Genomic DNA, 11,895 nt, shown 5'->3' on the forward strand with positions numbered 1-11,895 from the left:
GGGTGTTCATGGGGTAAAGTACTGTGAACACTGGCCGGGAGTTATGGCCGGAAACCTTCCTAGCCCTAGAGGGTGAAGGGGGGTGGGAGAGGCTGAGTGTGGGGTGAATCCCCTTCTGCTCTGCCTCTGCTTTTCCCAGATTCAAGGGCAGGTAAACAGATTTCATGTCCTGATCTGTCATAAAAAGCTCCCTCATCTCCTAGCAACTCCCTTGGAATCTCTACAGTCTTTGAGACCCCAGGCAGGGAAGGGGCCTGTCCTCCCTCCAGGGTCACTTCCTTTCCTCAGTGGGGCTCTCAGTCTGAGCCATCTGGTCTGCACAGCTCCTCCCAAAGGACCCTCAGACTCAGTCCAGATGTGAGGCATGGGGAAGAAGGGACACGTTTTCCTACCTGCCCCATAGTTTAACAGAACTGCTCCTGCCCACAAAGTTGTGAGTGCTGCGTGTCATTAGTCAAGGTTTTTTAGCAACTTTCTCCACCCCTCTCATCGCTTGGCTGCCCACCCTACCCCAGACCAGTCGTTTTGGGTTTAGAGTGCCTGCCCCCCATAAGTACACAAAGAAGCGGGAGAGGTTTTGCCATCATCATGTGCAGGAGCCTGATTCTATTCCCATTCAAGCTGCCTTCCGCCTCCATCTTCCTCCCTAAACAATGGGAGTGGGGAGGGGGGATGCTTTCCAAATTTTCTACAATGGGCTTTTATTACTTTTATTATAAAAATTATTAAATGATGTTCTTTATCTCTAGGAGTGCTCTAGAGCAGTGCTTCTCGAATGTTAATGTGCTTTGCCTAGTAATCACCTGGGGAGTTTGTGCAGATTGTGATTCAGTAGGGCTGGGGTGGAGTGGGGGTGATGCTGCATCTCCAGATGATGCTGCAGATCCGCACCCGCTCTGGCTCTGAAGAACGAAGTGGTTAGAGGATAGTTGGGGAACGGGTGCAAGCTGTGACCTGTCGCCTTTTCACTGCTCCCCCTGACCCCCATGTTTCACAGGTCTTCACATTTTGCTGAACGTTCAGTGTAATGAATGATGGCTTAATAAGAAGTTTCCAAGAAAGTTGGAATCTACATAGGTACCTGGGCTAACCAAAGCACTGTGGAGTTTAGTCCTTTAGAGGACAGGTTCTCAGATTTGAGCTCCCTTACTCCTCAAGCAAATACAACATGGTGAACTCACAGCAAGGGCCAAATCAAGAGGCCAGGGACTTAGACATAAGCCAAGAGGCCAGGACTTTAGCCCCAGCTATGCCTGTGACTCAGTTTCCCCCAGTTTAGTATAAAGTGTGGGTAAAGGATGATTTTCATGATCCTGTGAAAGAGTTGTCATGGAATTAGGGAGTACTCAGTCACCGAGTCCTCATTGGAGGCTGGAGGGCCACTTACTGGGGTGTCGTAAAGGGGATTTGAGCATCAGAGGGGAAGGTGGTAGAGAGACCTGGAATATCCTGACAATAGGGAGTCTCGACTAGCTTTCCCTTCCCAGTTCTATTTCAGATCAAGTCTGTATTATGTCTTCTTGGAAAGGGGAGTAGGAAAATTTCAGAGCTACATTTGTGAACTATTTGTTTTATTATTTGAAATTGCAGAATCAAGCAGTGGTTGGAAAGGATACTTTAAGACCCCTAGTCCCACCGCTCCTGTGAGGCGCTCTGTGGGAGCCCTGGAGCTGTGGTGGGAGGGGGCTCCCAGATTCGCAGGGGACCAGAGCTTCTGTGATGCACTCTGGAGCCTCCTGGTGGGGGTGGGAGGGTAGCTGGCTCTGGTTGTCTGGACTGCAGACACCTCCAGGGACAGGGGATGACCCCAGGCAGCCTTTTCACCACTAGATGGGCCTGATTGTTCATGAATTCTCTCAGGTGAGCAGAAATCTGACTCCCGGTGGCCTTCATCCATTGACCCGAGGTCTAATGCAGGTGTTTCCAAACTTCCCTGATGACAAGAATCACTAGGGAGGTTTATTTAAAATTCAACCCAACTCCAACCCTCACAAAACAGATTCCCAAGCCCTTCCTGGAGATTCTGATTCACTGGGGTTTGGAATTTTTTTTTTTTTTTTGTTTCAATAGCCATACTTCCTTCAGGCATATGAAATCAGTGAGGGAGGCATTTGGATACAAAAACTCATTCCTTTGATGCAAGGAGAAAAATCCATTACTGAAAATGGCACATATAGGCTGACTTCTTTATTTGATATTTATCATATGAGCTGGTAGGTGATAAGTTGTTCTCATCTGAGCTTAAATATGAATCCTTCTAAATGTTTTAAAATGCCTCCTTCTTTGTGATTGTGAGAAAGATAAATGAGGCTGTCTTAAGGCAGATAAAACTGAACAAAGGATTGACAAAGAAAATATAATACGAAAATAACCACTAATGTAATTAGTAGTAGCAAAATCGAATCAATGTCCAATATTCAGGTGAGTTGGTTAAGTTTGTTAGTCAGACCTATGAGAAGAACTAGAAAGATGCCTGTGTCCTGCAACGCAGTACTTTCCTTCCTAGAATTTTAAAAGAAATCACTAAATAGAAGGTAAGGAAGCCTTATGCACCAAGATGCTCATCGAAGCATTATTTATAATTCCAATAAAATTCTGAACAAGTTCAGTGTTCAACAACAGAATATTAAGCAAATTTAGGTATAACCATGAATGAACTATTATACGGCAATTGAAGTGATCAGAAAATCTGTATATCAATATGTATAGATGCTTATTATGTTCAGTGTAGGTAGAATAAGAATTTGGTCCGTGTACACTTTTTTTTCTTGGTCTCTGGCTGAGGATTAGAAAATGACATGGGGAAAGCACACTTCAGTTAAATAATTATTTGCTAAATAAATTATATTTAAAATAGTGTCATTGGGGTGCCTGCGTGGCTCAGTTGGTTAAGCTACTAACTATTGGTTTCAGCTCGGGGCATGATCTCAAGGTCATGAGATATAGCCCCGTGTCTGGCTCCACCCTTAGCACAGAATCTGCTTGGGGCTCTCTCTCCCTCTCCCTCTGCCCCTTCCCCCTGCTATCTCTCTCTCTTCCTAAAATTAATAGATAAATCTTTAAAAAACATAAAATAGTGTCGCTAGTATAATATTGTGACTATAAAGCCAATGGACAACTCCATTTAGAAGAAGTAGAGGGTAAGGCCTGGATAAATATCCATTGAAACCAAGGACCCTAAGATCTTTGAGGTGTCGAGGGAGGACCTTAGGGTCAGCTGGTTCAACTTGCCAAGCTTTGTAAGGTTGCTTATTTTAGTAACCTTGACAAATCCTCCTTGACTTCTGCAACTGGTAAGCAGCCCAAGAAGTTTTCCTCAAAGTTCGCGTCTACCTTTGGGAGACATCCAACGTGGTGGGGAGGGTGTGGGGAGAGGCAGATGCTCAAAAGAGCAACTAGGAAAGCCAGACTTCCCATCTCAAATTTTGTTTTTTTCAGACCAAAATTCTTTTGTTCAGAACAGATTGGCACCAACGTCTCAAAATTTGCATAGGAGAACAAAGATTCATGTTTGAGTAAAAACAATGAGAATAGCACAGCTTGTGTCTCAAAGGTTCCTCCTGCCCCCATCCCACCGCTCAGATTCTCTATTTCTAGTCTGTTAGGGGCAGAGAAGCCCAGTGAGTCAGATGAGGAGCAACTTCACTGAGGTGAGGACCTCTGGAATCTAGGGTGAACCCCAGGGTGAGGAGCCTCAGAGAGCCGCTCTGGGGGCTGGTGCAGGGGCTTCAGATGCCCTCATTTCTGGGGTAGGGACAATGCTCCTGAGCATTAAGTTTCCCAGGATAGATCCTGAATAAATGTGGTAGCACTGGTTATTTTGGAATGAGCGGGACTTACGTAGAAAGAGCATGTATTTTAGAGTCAGAAAGCCTGTATCCAGTCTTTGCTGCCTCTTAGTAGTGATGAAGTTTTGGGCAATTACATTCCCTTTCTGAGCCTCAGTTTCCTAACTGATGAAATAGAAAAATAATCCCTGTGTCGTACAACCGACAGGGCTGGTGTAAAGATCCTTTAAATAATAAATTGGAAGTACTTGATAACCGCAAAATATTATGCCCGCTAATTATTTTAATACGTAATAATGGTTACAGAGGCATTGCAATTCTGAATTTTATTTTGGGGTCCTAAGTATTGAGTCCCACAGGCTCGTGATTATTTAAGGGCTGATTTATGAGCTGCCATGTATTGAGGTTGGTATAAACTAAATTTTTTCCCCATCTGTGCTCGTGCAGCTGGGGTTGCAGGTGGGGGTGGTAAGCCAGGCAGTCAAAGTATCTGAGAAAGGCACCTGCCCTGAGAAAGCCAGACCAGATACCTTAGTCCTTGCTTATTCAGAATCCTTGAGTTATGTATAAAGAGGGTATGCAGGCCACTGTCATCATGATAGGAAGGCATCTTGATGTCCCTTGTGAGAGTGATGAATGGTGGAGGTGTTGGAGATGGCTCAGATTGCCCACTGACCAGTGACACTGAAGCAGAGCCACCCAGCACCCAGGGGACACACAGTGACCAAGAAGTGGGCACCTTCCATGTGCGCCCTCTCCACACTATTTGTATCCCTTCCTTCCTTTCTTCCTCTCCCCAGGTCTGAATCTCAAGGTCAGGGATCCTAAACCCTGAGAGATGAGAATCAGCATTTCATTCCTCCGTCTTCCCTTTTGTCCTGTCCTCCCATCACACAGTAATAGTGATGATGCCTAGTGCACGTTTCCAGACATTACTCAAATGATATAATAATTCAAATGTTTTTTTTGGTAGAAGAGCCAAATGACAGATGTGATATATAAGGAGAGTGGAGCTCTCTTTTCCCCGCTCCTCCCCACCCTAGAGGAAGCGTGGTATACACTCTTCTCTCCTCTTGATGCATTTACACTCGTACACATATTAATCACGTATCATTTTGTTGCTTGCTTTTCCCACTAAGTAATATATTTTGGAGATCTTCCTGTTGCCATATCTCTACTGCACTCTGCTTTTTGAGCAAGGGATTTTCTACCATAATTTACTTACCTATTCTCCTTCCTATTAATAGTAAATTAGGTTTTTGGTGTTTTGCTACTGTACACAATCCCATGATGAGCATTCTTGGATCTATGTACATAAATTTGAACAATGAGTTGCGTGGGGGCACACAAACAACTGTTTTTTTCTGGAAAGAGCCCGAGGAGGGGAATAGCTGGGTCATTTGATATGTACATTTGAAATTTTGATGGATGTTCTCAAAGGCCTTCATCAAGTGCCTTCATCAGTTTATACATATAGTGTATATGAGAATGTCTGTTTCTCCACATTTTTACCAACTAATCTTTTTATTTTGCATTAAATAATTCTCTTTTCTCTCACTGATACAGCTCTTTATGACTACTGTGTGTGAATTATTAATTTTCCGTAAATTCCCTTTTATTTCCTTTACAAATTTTTATAATTGACTTGTCTTTTTCTTTTTGCTTTGTTAGAAACTCTTTACGTTCTGGGTAGTAATCCTTTATCTAAGTGTGCACTTTAATTTTTTCCCAAAAGGATAGCTAATTGGTCCAGTCTCACTTGTGGATTAGTCTGTTGTTTCTCTACTAATTTGAACTATCAACTTGATGGTATACTTAATTTTCATAAACACTTGAGTTTGGTGCTGGGTTTATTATTTTGTCTCGTTGATCTATTTCTTAATATCTGCACCAATACTTGACCATTTTACTACAAAAGCTTACTGTGTGTTTTGACATCTGGTAGGATAAGACCCGAATAAGAAATGCTGTTGAATGTAGAAATTGCATTGATAAATAAATATGGGGGGGAAATGGTGTATTTTCAATACTAAATCTCTCCAATCAGGTTTACAACTTCATTTATCTAGGTTCTTAAGTTATTTTATCTTCAAATAGATCTTGCATACTTAAAAATTATATTTGTGGGTTTTGTATAAATTGAATTCTTTTAAAAATTATTATTCTGCTAATTCTAGTATATTGGGAAGCCATTGGATTAAGTATATAGATGGGTCTCTCTATAGTTTTGAATTTTCTTACTAATTCTGATAGTTTTCTTTTGGTTCCCTTGGATTTTTTTTAGGTGGGCAGTCATATTATCTGCAAAAAGTGAAAGGATTTGTTGTTGTTGTTGTTGTTGTTGTTTTTCCTTTCTAGGATTTAAGTCTATTCTCCTTGCCTTTTTGACTTCCTGGGCAATAATAACTAGTATCAATGACTCCAATTGGTTCTGTCTTGTGCTCATCTTTAGTGGGAATGCTTCTGAGACCCCATCACTGAGCATTTAATTACAGATGATTCCTGATTGATACTTTTTTTTTCTGTTGCTGAACTTCCATTCCATTTCTGACTCACCAAGATTTTAAAAAATTAATTCTGAATGCAGAATTTTATTGAATGCTTCTTATATTTATTGAGATCATTAATATTACTTCAACTTTGTGGTGGATGACATGATGAATTTCTCTAATGTTGAGTTGTCCTTTGCCCCTTGGATCTGCTCTCCTTGGACACAATGTATTCTTTAATACACCCTTGGATTTGATTTTTTAAATATTTATAATGTAAAATGTTTGCTTCTATATTCCCAAGTGACAATTGGCCATGCTTTTCTATGGTTCATACTCTCCTTATTCTCATCTCTACTACTACTCTATTGTTAACTGTTTTCTATGGCCACTCCAGCTTTTGTACTCTTCTTAAGACACTTCAAGGCCAATATACTCCCTGTTTCCTCAGACCCAGTTGTCTTCCCCAAGAGGTTTGTGCGGCTGGGTGTTGGATGCTTATTAACACTCAGACACCTGGCCAGATATCGCCACCTTATCTAAACTAGCCACCCCCTCTACCCCTTTAGCCAGTTTTATGTCCTAAGTGCCATTTCTATCAGAAAGTGTATTATTTACCAATTTGTTTCCTTGTTTATTATCTGTTTTTTTTCCTACTAAGCTGTCACCCCATGAAAACAGGTCCCTATCCTGCCTAAGCATGCCACATGTCACAGAATAGATGCTCAGAAAGCAGTTATTGAATGGAGACATGTTTTTGTTTTTGTTTTCCAGACAAGGGGCCTGGGAGACAGTATTTCTCAGTCTCTAGCTTGGGAACATGTTGAATTTTGTCTTCTTCGTTGCATGTGAGTTGGTTGGCACAGGATTCTAATATTTAAGTGCCAGCCCTGGCACATGCAAAATGGAGACAATGAAGGTACTAGTGTCATGGAGTTTTTATGGGCACTAAATGAGAAATGTATACAAAGTACTTCTCAGGAAATGCTTGCTATTATTGCTAGTCCCTCACACAACATGGAGGGGCCTCCCTGAATCTCAGTTGCTCCTCAGTGTCTGAGGCAGATGGTAATTCCTGCCCTGCTTAATCATAGGGTGATATGAGGATCAAAAGACAGCATGGCATTTGACAACAGTAACGTGTCATGAGAATATTGTGATTCTGTCCTGCCATGTCCAAGAAAGAGCCCCTTTAGTTAAAAGGAGCTGGGAAGCAGTGTGCCCTGTAGGCAAAGCACAGACCTGGAGCTGGACCACCCAGGGCTCAAATCTCCACTCTGGTGTTTATCAGCTGTGTGACTTTGGGCAAATCACAAGCCCCTCTGATCCTCATCTTTGTTGTTATTGCTGTTCATTCTGACAAGTGATAATAACACCTATTTCATGAGGTTACTGTGAGGATTAAATAAAAAGGATTATATAAAGACCCACTTTAGCAGTTTTTAAGGAAGTGGGTATTTAATAAATGATACCTATTAATATTATATCTGGATGAAAAGGATTGGCAAGCCATGATTTAGAACATTCTCTTTCCAATTTCCCATCATCGAAATAATCACACTTCTCACATCCTCGCTGGCAGATTTCACAGCTAGTGCATTCAGTAAAAGTTATTTATTTGAATAACAAATTCTTTGCCCATTCCCCAAACTGCACATTCGAGCAGGAGTTGTTATAGGTGGGCAGCGTAGGGTGGATGGAAGAAATGTGGTGATGGTGGTCACAGAGCTAACATGTGTGGGGTATGAGCTGTGTTCAGGTACTTTCTTATTCATCTTCATCTCACAGATAAGAAAGCAGAAACCCAGAGAGGCTAGGTAACTTGCCCAAGGCCACACACTATCAGAGGCAGAGACCAGACCTGAGATAGCAGCCTATTTTCAGGTTAGTGTTCGGGTTAGTGTTAAAATGGAACAGAGGTCTTTGGGGATAGTAGCTCTTCACTTGTAGCTTGCAGAACAATGGGAGAACTCTAGGCCTCCAGTATGTTGTTTTTCAGGGCTATAGATTACTTGCTCATAGTATGGGCTTGACTAATGCTTTTTTAATGAATGAAGAATCAATGAACAAATGCATAAACAAATGTAGTCTTCCTCTAAAGATCCCTGTAAACAAAACCATATGAGTATGCTATGAGGCCATACACTTATAAGAGTGTAAGAGTGTGCTGTGAACAAGACTATAAGGGACCACAAAGACAACCATGTCATTCACTTTAAACCCAAAACTCTAGGTAATGATCACTCTTAGCATCTATTCTTGGCATAGGTTTCCTCCTAATAATTATACTAATACATGTGGCAGGCTGGCTAACCACTCACCAAACCTAGACTGTATTTCCCAGCTTCTTTAGCATCAGAGTGTGCTATGACATGGATTCTTGCCAATGGGATATGATGAAATGATGAGTATCACTTTCTGGCTGCTGTGACTGACAGGTAGATGTGTGTGTTTTCCCTCCTTCCATTTGTCTCATCTGCTGGCTGAAGGCAGAGTGTCCAGAAACCCCAGAGGGCAAGGACAGAGCCACAATGTGGAAGGTGCCCAGGTCCCTGGAAGACTGGTCGCCAACCAGCAACACCTGTGTTGGATGTTCACAGGAGCCACACAACATTTCTTGTGTTAAGCCACTGAAATGTGGGGATTTATGACAGCTCTGAACATAATTTTACTCAAAACTCTGATTCCTTTTAAATTATCAAATCTCCTTAGAGTTTTAGGTATATAGATTGGTTTATCTTGTTGATAACTTGTGAAAGCATAAATAATTAACAAAAAGTATAAATGTAGGAAGAATGCCCTAGAAGTTCCTTCTCCCTGTCTAATGAAGGTATAGAAATAGTCCTTACAATTTACAGAGCAGTTTTACCTCATCATCTAACCCTCATAATTTAGTGGTGTATTTGTTATTAAACAGAAGAAAAGATTAAAGCCCAGTGAAGGTGTTTCCCTCGGGTCACCCAGATGGCAGTTTAGGGGCAGTGTGGGGACTCAAGCCATGTCTGCTTGGCTGTGCATCCTCTCTTCTTTTTTGTCCCAGTGCAGTAATAAATGTGCTCTCCTCCGTGGATAAATTCCTTTTCAGTAAATACGGTGTGTAAGATAGTTCTGACAAGCGCCTTGTCCTTTCCTTCTTTACACCTTTGTCTCTGCCAGGGTTTCTTTGGGATGGAGTGCCCAAGGCTTGTGATTAGAAACAGCTGCAGAAACAAGAGGAAAACATCTTCTAAAAATAAGTAGCGCCTTGGAACACAGTGTGCCAGGACTTGTAGGAGGTGGATGGGGATGTGAGATCTAGAGCGGCCACAAGGAGAGCTCTCATTCTCACACACAAGGTGACTGTTTCTGTTGTCAGCTGCTCCCAGGAGGCTCTGTGAATTTGATCTCGGGACCAGGGGCAGAAAAATTGGACTCATCCTTCCACTAAGGAATGTGAAGACTTCCTTCAGGAGTTCAAACTGCTTCTAAGGTAGGGCCTAATTAGCCCATGGAGATAATGTTATTTAATTATATGGCTGGTTCAAAAGTATTTAATGATACAGGAAAATGCTCACCAGAAAAAAAAATCAGGTCATGAAATAATAGGATGCAAAATGATATAATCAAGAATTTATTAAAATTTTATACAGTTGCACACACACTTGGCAAAAAAGACCAAAAGAGAATGTACCTCAGTGTAGCAGGAGTTATTTCTGGATGATGAGAGATTAAAGTTGAAATCTATTTACTTTTAAATTCCTTTCTGTCATTTTTAATTTTTGTAAAATAAACATGCACTATTTTTATAATCAGAAAAAAAACATTGTAATACAGAAGTAGAGGTTAGGTTTTCCTGAATTGATTTAATTTTAAGGTTTTTGCTCATTTTCAAATTACAGCTTTGTTGGGAGATAAAAGAAAATTAAATAAGCCACAGAATTTTTGCCAAAAATAATAAATTGTTATTAATGTTATAAATTATAGAATAAGTTATCAGATTAAAATGGAAAGCCAGCATAACAGGTTATTCATATAATACTCCACTTCAAATGTTCCCATTTGTTTTGAATTGCCTAGCCTGCTTCACAGAGTTCAGATAACATAGAATTTGTTTCATTTTGTTGTTGTTAGGGTTTGGGTTTGGTTTGATTTTCCTAAAAACTTATACAAACAAGCAAATCCAACCCTCCAGAGGGAAAATTAAAAAGCCAACCAGATGACCAAAGACAAGTAGACACTTTTGACAGAAAGTTAACAATTACATTTTCTAAAGTATTATTTATAAGAAAATAATCAAGTTCTTACTATAGGTAAATGAACAAAGGCCATAAGCATATTTTGCTCAATAAAAATATAACAAATGACATAACAAATGGATGGTCACCCTGACTAGTGAACAAAACCATCACAATATACACACAACTATGAGAAGTCCCAAATTCCAAGAATAGTTGTGAAACTGGTCAACTTCTGACAGCCTTGCTGGTATCTCTCTAGCGATACCCATCGAGAGACATCACTACTACTGTGACTCTTTCAGTTGTCTCCATTGGGGAAGTCAGCTGTGAAGATAACTCAGCAGAAGCAAAGGCTAAAGGAAAACAAAGACTAATTCCAGTATTTTCTCTGAGTGTAAGGAAAAAAGACCTGAAAAAAACCCAATGACTGACCGAGTAGGAATGAATGGAAAGTAAGTTCTGGCACTCCAGCTTCATGGAATGAAAGGTAATGATTTAATCACAATTATGAGGACCACATCAAACTATGAGATATATTAATCATAAGATACCAAATGTAAAAGGATATGTAATCCTATTTCTGCTATGATTGTTGTGATTTCAGGGTAAAATAATACGTGCCTATGATCAGGGATGGAAGGGAAGAGAGAATGACAGCAATTGCATCTTGGTGAGGTGATAAATGATCCTCCTCCTTTCTTAAGCCTTTAAAAATATATACATTGTTTTGAGTGTGTGTTTCAATGAAAAGAAAGAAGATTTACATTTCTGCTCATCTCCATAAATAAAAATCTTCTAAATGTGAGATCCTGTGAAATTTGAGTTGATTTAATTCTGGTTTAGAAATAAAAAAATGATTAAAAAATGACTGTGATCGGTTAATTAAACAAATATTCGTTGAGATTTGTGTTTGTTGTCTATGGCCGTGGTTTAGAAATCACCACAAACTGAGTGGCTTAAAACAACGCCTATGCATTATTTTATGGTACTGTAGGTCAAGAGTCACACAGGGGCTCCCTGGCCTAAGATCAAGGTGCCAGCAGGGCTGTATTCTTTCTGGACTCTCTGGGGGAGAATCCGTTTCCTTGCCTTTCCCAGTATCAAGGGGCTGCCTGCACTTCTTGGCTCGTAGCCCCTTCTGCCATTTTCACAGGCAGGTTGAGTCACATTACATCACTCTGACCCTCTCCTCTGCCTCTTCTTCTACCTTTAAGCACTCATGTGACTAGACTGGGCCCACCATGATAATCTCCCTATCTCCAGGTCAGCCAACTAGAACCCTCATTGTATCTGAAACCTCAATTCTGTTTTGCCAAGTGAGGTCACCTATGAATTGTTACTCTACCCAACAGAAGGTCCTATTCAGTTCTAGAGGTGGTGCTGGCAGATGTTGGGAAAGTG

The 11,895-nt window shown here is 40.8% G+C and overlaps 1 long non-coding RNA gene across 2 annotated transcripts; it reads left to right on the plus strand.

Annotated features, from left to right (window-relative positions):
- The first annotated feature begins 226 nt into the window (after window positions 1–226).
- On the plus strand, window positions 227–11,348 carry LOC111098106. 2 transcript variants are annotated; one of them, XR_005367046.1, is made up of 4 exons: window positions 227–433; window positions 9,434–9,746; window positions 10,754–10,981; window positions 11,099–11,348. It is a non-coding gene; the product is annotated as an uncharacterized LOC111098106 (long non-coding RNA). The 2 variants fall into 2 exon arrangements; XR_005367045.1 differs by having other exon boundaries at window positions 9,633–9,746.
- The last annotated feature ends 547 nt before the right edge of the window (window positions 11,349–11,895 follow it).

This window comes from Canis lupus, chromosome 11 (assembly GCF_011100685.1).
Source record: "Canis lupus familiaris isolate Mischka breed German Shepherd chromosome 11, alternate assembly UU_Cfam_GSD_1.0, whole genome shotgun sequence".
Lineage (NCBI taxonomy): Eukaryota > Metazoa > Chordata > Mammalia > Carnivora > Canidae > Canis > Canis lupus.